Source organism: Orycteropus afer, unplaced genomic scaffold (genome assembly GCF_000298275.1).
Source record: "Orycteropus afer afer isolate SDZICR_OR568_19922 unplaced genomic scaffold, OryAfe1.0 scaffold00039, whole genome shotgun sequence".
Classification (NCBI taxonomy): domain Eukaryota; kingdom Metazoa; phylum Chordata; class Mammalia; order Tubulidentata; family Orycteropodidae; genus Orycteropus; species Orycteropus afer.
The window spans coordinates 15,757,454-15,765,874 of record NW_006921626.1 but is presented as its reverse complement, the minus strand read 5'-3'; the positions used below and the strand labels follow the sequence as shown (position 1 = coordinate 15,765,874).

Sequence of the window (8,421 nt, the reverse complement as noted above, 5' to 3'; positions counted from 1 at the left end):
TTAAAAAAAAAAAAAAGAAGAACAAAGCTAAACAGCCTCAGCGAAATGTAGGACACCAGAAACCATACCAACATATGCATAATGGTAATAACAGAAGAAGAGGAGAGAGAGAGAAAAAATATTCAAAGAAATAATGGTAAATAGCTTTCTTGAAATTTTATTGAAAAACAGTGTATTCATACAGTAAGCTCATTGCACTCCAAGCTGTGTAAGTGCAAAGAAGTGCACAAGTAGACATCTCTTAGTAAAAATACCAAAAGCCAAAACAAGGAGAATGTCTTGGAAGCAGCAATGGAAAAGTGACTTGTCATATGCAAGGGAATCACAAGAAGATTAACACCTAATTTTTTAGGAGAAACAGTGAGCGCAAAAAGAAGTGGGATAACATTTTCAAATAATATTTTCCTAGATATACAAAAACTTAGAGAAATTGTTGTTAGCAGACCCACTTTATAAAAAATACTAAAGGATGTTCTTCAGTGAAGAGCACTTATAAAGGTAGTCCTCAAATTGCAGGTGGTCCTTGGGATTTGAAAGAACTATTACTTAGCCCCACTCTTCTTCCTTGGGATATGTAAATATTCTATTCATATTTGAAAATAATGAATATTCTTTCAACATTAGCCACATATACATACCATTACATTACTTTTCCTAATTATTCCATTGCCATTATATAGACTAATAGGTTTTTGTTGACATTATTTATCAATTATGGACAGAATTATGTTAATTCTTCCACTATAATTGTGATTTAAAGAAAAAAATTTTTTCCTGTATTTTTAAAGTTTTTGCTGTCTGTATTCTGACTTGATCATGCTATCATGATTCTGACATCATCGTTCTATGATGATCATACAAACTCATAATTTCAGATATTATTGGTGAATTTTTCTTTTCTTTCACCTGTTTAAAAGAATCTCTGGATTATTTTAATCAATGGGGTTTTCTTTTTTTTTTTGAAAGGGCCATCAAATTTACTTTGCATGGTAAAACAGAGGTACAATAGGCTTTTAATATTAGTATCTATATCCCTGTGATTTTCTTTCATCTCACTTTTATTCTTTATATATTTAGCATCTCTTTTATTTGCAGCAATTGTTTTTATTCGATATAAAATAAATCTGTGACTGTCATTAGTGATTATTTGTCTGGAAAATCTAAGAAGTAAATGCTCAGCTGCTAATTGAAAGATTGGCAGTTTGAACTCACTAGGTGCTTCATGGAAGAAAGATGTACAGTCATTCAGCTTCCATAAAGATTACAAAATTGGAAACCCTGTGGGGAAGTTCTCCTCTGTCCTAGAAGGTCACTAAGAGTTGAATCAACTTGATACCAATGAGTAAATATGAGTAGATCTGTTAGTTGTTTAAAGACATGTTATTAATTTTTTTTTTCAATTTAATACTAGATTTATATTATTTATAATCAATTGAATAAGTACAAATTTTTGAAGCAAGTAGATTTCAATGAAGACTGAAGTTTCTAGGTAACATAATGGTAAATAAATGCATTTTGAATATTTTTATATTGATATACTGTGTTATCACCTACCTGAGAATTACTTGATGAAACTTTAGAAGAATCCAAAATATGACCAGCCATTGTCTTGCAAGTTGGTGGCTGACTTCATCATCACCAATTACTATTACTATTATTATTATTATCATTATTATTATTATTATTTTAGTTAAAATAATCTAATTTCTGCTTCATGGACCTAACACCTAAACAGAATTTTTATAGTTATTAAATGAATTTGATGGAAAACTGTAAAACGTTGCTATTACTTACTCTGTTATGTAAACTAGGAACAATACATTATCAGTAAATTTGACTGTGTTGTGTACATTCAATATACAATTGCAGAATCAGGCACATATTTATGAAAAAGTAAAGTCTGTTGAAGTACTTATGATGAACCTTTTACATTTCTTACATAAATAATCATATGCCAAAAAGCCAAAGCCACTACCATTGAATCAGTTCTGACTCATAGCGATCCCCATTGGGTTTCTAAGGCTGTAAATCTTTATAGAAGTAGATTGCCTCATCTTCCTCCCATGGTCCAGCTCATATATTTGAACCATCTGCCTTCTGGTTATCAGCCAAATGCCTTAACCAATATGCCACCGAAGCTCCTTTAAATAATAATAAAGTACTTTTAAATTGATAAAGTTATACCTATTAATTATTCCCCCCCCATTGAGTTGGAAATTTTTCTTTATTCAATTTAAGTGGTAAAAATGCCTTGATTCATCTCATAGGCATATTTGGTAATTCTTGCACCAAGCATAGTTTGTGATACTTAGTATTTAATTAATATTAATTGACTTAATTAATTAATAGAAACTGTAGGAGCTCTGGTGGCATAGTGGGTAAGGCATTTGACTGATAACCAGAAGGGTGGTGGTTCAAACCCACCAGCCACTCCTTGGAAGGAAGATTGGGCAATCTACTTCCGTAGTGATACTGCCTCGGCAACCCAAGGAGAGGGTGCTATGAGTCGGATTTGACTCAATGACAGTGAGTTTGGTTTTTCTTCTGGTAGAAGAAAATCAGTCAGATTATTGTTAAGCATAAACCTTTACTCAGAATGCCAAGATGGGAACGTTTCAAGGAATATTCTACATTAGGATAGAAAGACATAATTTTTATAGAACTTTACCAAGACAGGTTAGGTGGAGGGATTAGTTGGTCAAAGATGGTTCTCAGAAAAGGAAGCAATTACTTTTGCAAGTTTAGCATCTTGCTGGTTGTACACTGGAGTTTTATCCAGAGGAATGGGGGCTAAAATCATGCAAAGAGAGAACGGGAGGAACAACTTGTATGGGAAGGACAAAATGTAGGAGGTCCACATCCTGGAAAATTCTCTTTCTCTTGGGTTTATACAAAAATGCTAAAATAGTGTTTATCAATAATTTTCAAATCAGACACTTTTGACTTACACAGTTCTAGAAGGTTTTTCTTTTTAGTTATATATTCTTATGTAAATGTTAACTTAAATTTAAATATTTGTAAAAATGGTAAGAATAAAGAACTTATGTTAATATATTAAAAGATAAGGTGCACAGAATAATAGTATAAGTTTTCTCAAGATAATTTTTTTGACTTAAGAAAACTTTTTATTTTAAATACATATAAACTCACAGGGAATTTCAGAGATAATACGGAAAGGCATATACCTCTTACCTAGTTTCCTCTAAGTGTTACTTCTTAACCTAAATTATAACATATTGGTATAATGTGTGTATATGATTCTATGTCATTTTATACATATCTAAAATTCTATAACCATCATCACAATCCAGATACTGATCTATTCTGTCACTTCTATCCCTTTATAGTTAGACTGTTCCCCCATACCATCCAAAACTCTTAGCAACAACTAATCTATTTTACATTTCTACAGTTTCGTCCTTTTGAGAATGTTTAATAAATGGAATGATAACAGTATCTGACTTTTTGTGGCAAACTCATTTTAGCTAACCTAATACCCTTGAGGTGCATCCAATTTGATGTAGTATTAATAGTTTATTACTTTTTATTGCTGTGTAGATTCCATGGTATTATGGTTTGAATTGTGTCTCCCAAAAATACATACTGGAATCCTAACCCCTATACTATACATGTGACAGTGCTATCCATTGGATTCTCACTGACTAAATTTCAGAAATAGATCACCAGGCCTTCCTTCCTAGTCTTAGCCTAGAAGCTCTGCTGAAATCTGTCCACTGTAGGTGACCATGCTGGTATTTCACATCATGATGGCATAGCATCCAGGATCATAGCAGCATGCAAGCTATCACAGTATGACAAACTGACAGATGGGTGGTTGTTAAGGATTTCATTCTTCTTGGAACAGCATTCAATGCCCATGTAAGCAGCCATCAAGAAGTCAAACAACATATTACACTGGAAAAATCTGTTGTAAAAGATATCCTTAAAGTGTTAAAAAGCAAGATATCACATTGATAAGTAAGGTGCACTTGATTCAAGCCATGCTTTTTCAGTGTTTCATATTCATTTGAAAGCTGGACAATGAAAAAGAAAGATCAAAGGAGAAGTATAGTGTTGGTGAAGAATGTTGAATATACCATGGATTGCCAGAAGTATGAACAAATTTATCTTGAAGGAAGTAATGTCTTAATGCTCCTTAGAAGTGAGGATGGTGAGACTTGGTCTTGCTTACTTTAGGCATGTTATCTGTTAAAAACCGTATTTAGCGAAGGACAGCATATTTGGTAAAATAGAAGGTCAGTGAAAACAAAGACAGCTCTTTATGAGACTGATTGGCACAGTGGCTACAGCAGTGGGCCCAAACATATCAAAGATTATGAGGATGGCTCAGGACCAGACAATGTTTTGTTCTGTTATAAAATCACCATGAGTCAGAGCTGACTGGACAGCAGCTATCAGCAACCTGCCTGCGGATGTAATGTAGTGTAATGTAATCACATTCTGTATACAACCTAATATAATCAATCAATTGATATCATACCAGCCTGGTGGATCCTAAGTCAATCGCTTCTGAGTCATATAAAGAGCAGTATAAACACAGAGAAGAAGAGAAGTAAGCACATAATTGGGAAAGACAGGTGCCATGTTAGGATTGTTTACAAGCCAAGGAACCAGTGAATGCCCCATACTATTGACAAAGAAGGAGTCAACAAAGTTGAGGCTGTGATTTTGACTTTTAGCCTCTGCAACTGTGAGAAAATAAATGTCTTAAAAGCTACACACTTGTGTTTTTTCTGTTACAGCAGCATTAGGAAACTAAGACACAGGGCGTGGATTACCACAGTTTATTTAGCCATTCACCTTTTAGGGAACATTTTGGTAGTTCCCAGTGTCTCACAGAGAAAATACATGTATTAGATAACCTTTATTCTCAGATGAGTTATAGTGCTGTTGGCCATGAGATTAATGTTAATGAATCAACTATATATTAAATAAGGTGTCTTTAAACAGAAACACATGTAAAACAAAGTTTTGATCGAATGACAAAAATGTTGTGACTACAGGCTCCCTTTTGCTCCAAAGCCTGTAAACTGAAATAGCCTAGTGTCCTGAAACAGATCCATTTGATTTATAACTGAGATGATTATACAAATTAATTTGTAGATGTTAGTGGCATATTGTTTCTATATATAAAATATATAATTGGCCTTTACCTTACACTGTGCATAACAATCAATTCCAAGTAGACATCAAGTGCGAAGTAAAACTTAGAAAATTTAGGACACTCTCTTTATGCCTCTCTGGAAAAAAAAGATAAGGATGATTTCTTAAACCCAAGAAGGATAAACTGTAAATTATAAGACTACATTCAAATTAAATACTTTTTTGCAAATAAAGAAGACACCATAAACATATTGAAAAACAAGCTCAGGGTCTAATAAACAGAACTTCTGACATTATCAAAAAAAATGACACATACACAAGTATGAAAAATGGTAGTGGGTGAAGGGTAAGGCAGTATACCAAAAGTGAGTAGAAAAAGGAAAAGCAAGGGACATGAATAAGCATTTTATAGAAGAGAATCTAAGATGACCAATGACAGTATAAAAAGATTCTCAACATTACTAGTAATCAAATAACTGTAAATTAAACCAACATATAATACCTAGCAATGTACAATTTTATACCTATCAATTAGCAAAATTTTAAAATCCTCCATACTAATAATGCTGAGCATGTGCAATAATGGGTACATTGGAAAAAGTCTAAATTGGCATAGCACTTTGAAGAACAGTTTGATAACATCTAGTAAAATTGAAGATACATATTTTTCTTTGTAGGAATTCTATTTATATAGCATGGGAAAATGTTCACATATGAGCATAGGAGGTATTTTTTAAAATACCATCCCAACATTGTATGTAATAGAAAAATATAAAGTGAGAACAATCTAAATTTCTTAATCAGAATTGATAAATTTTATATATATGTGAATGCATTCCATATAGCAATTAAAATAAATGATTTAGAGCAATATTTACCAACATGGATAACTTTTAGAAACATAATATTAACATAAATCTATGCTGCAAAATGCTACACATAGTTTGGCATTTATTGCAAAGTTTAAGGATATTCAGAAAAATACATATTTTTGTGGTTGCTTATGTATGTTCTAATGATATAAAATATACCATGGATATAGAAGACAACAACTTCAGGATAGTGATGGCCTCTGGGGAGTGGAAGAAGGGTATGAGATTAGGAAAGGTTAAAGAATGTTTAGATAGTATCAGTGGTATGTATAAGGTCTTTATAAAAACAAGTGTGAGGCAAATACAACAAAATGTTAGGATGTGGTAAAGCTGGCTATGATAGGTAGATGGGTTTTCATTATAATATGGTCTAATGTATGTTTGGGAGCTCTGGTCGCATAGTGCCTAAGGCACTTGACTGCTAACCAGAAGGCTGGCGGTTCAAACCCACCAGCCACTCCTCAGAAGGAAGGTTGGGCAATCTACTTCCATAATGATACTGCCTCGGAAACAAAGGAGGGGTGCTGTGAGTCGGGTCTGACTCGATGACACACAACAACAACAACAACGTATGTTTTAGTATTTCCTGTTTTCCAGATATCAAAAAATATGTTGGTGTATATAAAACCTGTCTTTGCAAATTCCCTTAATCCACTGTAAAATCTGTGAAATACTATGCCAATAGCATAATAATTATGCTATTGGCATAATTTATTTATGCTATTAGCTATTTTTTTTCTTTCAATAAAGAATAAAATACATTTTTTTTCCTTATCTAAAAATGGGCTACATAACTCATAAAGTTCCTTCTATCACTAAAATATACTTTGTTTCTAAACAACAGAAAATCTTTTCTTAATAGACCTTTTGTAGAAATTCAGGTTAAATTCAAATTTTCAGAATTACAAAGCCAATTTCCTACAGAGGTAGTTGTTTTTAGATTATCTGTTTACTGCTCTTTGTTAAGTAGACATCTACCATCTACAATAGGGATTGGCTTTTCTTTTTTTTTTTTTTTCCTTTCTGTTAAGGACTGTTAGTAAATATTTCAGACTTTGTATGCCACATGGTCTCTTTTGCAGCTTTTCAGCTCTGCACTTAAAGTATAAAAGCAGACAGAAAAATAAATAAAAAGCAAAGCAGTTGCTGTCCAGCTGACTCCAACTCATTGTGACCCCATGTGTGTCAGAGTAGAACTGTGCTTATGCAGTTGTCAGTGGCTGATTTTTCAAAAGTAAGCATAGGCAACACTTAACTATATGCTTGTGGCTCTGTTCCAATAAAACTTTATTTACAAAAACAAGCAGTGGGCTAGATTTGGCCTGCAGGCCATAATTACCCAAACTGTTCTCAATAACATAGAACTTTCTTCAGTAATCAGGGTTGTTGTTAGGTGCCCTTGAGTTGTCTCCAACTCACAGCAACCATATGCACAGCAGAACGAAACACTGCCTGGTCCTGTGCCACCCTCATGATCCTTGCTATACCTGAGCCTATCGTTGCAGCCACTGTGTCTATCCATCTCATTGAAGGCCTTTCCTTCTTAGTTGACCCTCTACTTTACCAAGCATGATATCCTTCTCCAGGGATTGGTTCCTTCTGATAACATGACCAAAGTAGGTGAGATGAAGTCTGGCCATTCTGGCTTCCAAGCAGCATTCTGGCTGCACTTCTTCCAGGACAGATTTGTTAGTCCTCTCAGCAGACCATGGTACTCTTAGCAGTTTTCTCCAACACCACAACTCAAAAGCATCAACTCTTCTTTGATTTTCCTTATTCATTGTCCAGCTCACACATACATATGAGGCAATTAAAATTACCATGGCACACCTTTGTTTTCAAAGAGACATCTTTGCTCTTCATTACTTGAAAGAGATCTTTTGCAGCAGATTTGCCCAATGAAGTATGTCATCTGATGTCTTGACTGCTGCTTCTATTGGTGTTGATTGTAGAAGCAGGTAATATGAAATCCTTGACAACTTCAGTCTTTTCTTTATCTACCGTGAAGCTGTTTATTGGACCAGTTGTGAAGATTTTTGTTTCCTTTATATTGAAGTGTAATCAGAGTAGTACTAACTTTATCACCATATCACAGATAGGGTAACCGAGGCATAGAGACCATAAGAGGCATCATTCAGGTTGGTTCCAGTAAGATGGCAGACAGACTGCACAGACACTCTTCAACAAAGAAAAGGGAAACCACTTAACACAGATACAGAAGATAATCCTGGAACGCTGAACTTTGAAGGGAAGAATATAGAAGTGGAATAAACTGCAACTAGTCAAAGAATTTGCATGAAAACACCAAAAAAGGAAACATACGGAGCTGCAGTCTGGCAGTGATCCTGATGGCACAGACAGCTTGAATATTGTCAAGTGGTGTTAGGACCTAAAAATTAGCCTAAAAATCAGTCCTGGTAGCCAG

The 8,421-nt window shown here is 34.1% G+C and overlaps 1 protein-coding gene across 1 annotated transcript in view; it reads left to right on the top strand.

Annotated features, from left to right (window-relative positions):
* CDC42BPA (CDC42 binding protein kinase alpha) overlaps nucleotides 1-8,421 on the top strand; it is a 774,086-nt gene that overhangs the window by 419,619 nt on the left and 346,046 nt on the right. The window lies entirely within an intron of this gene.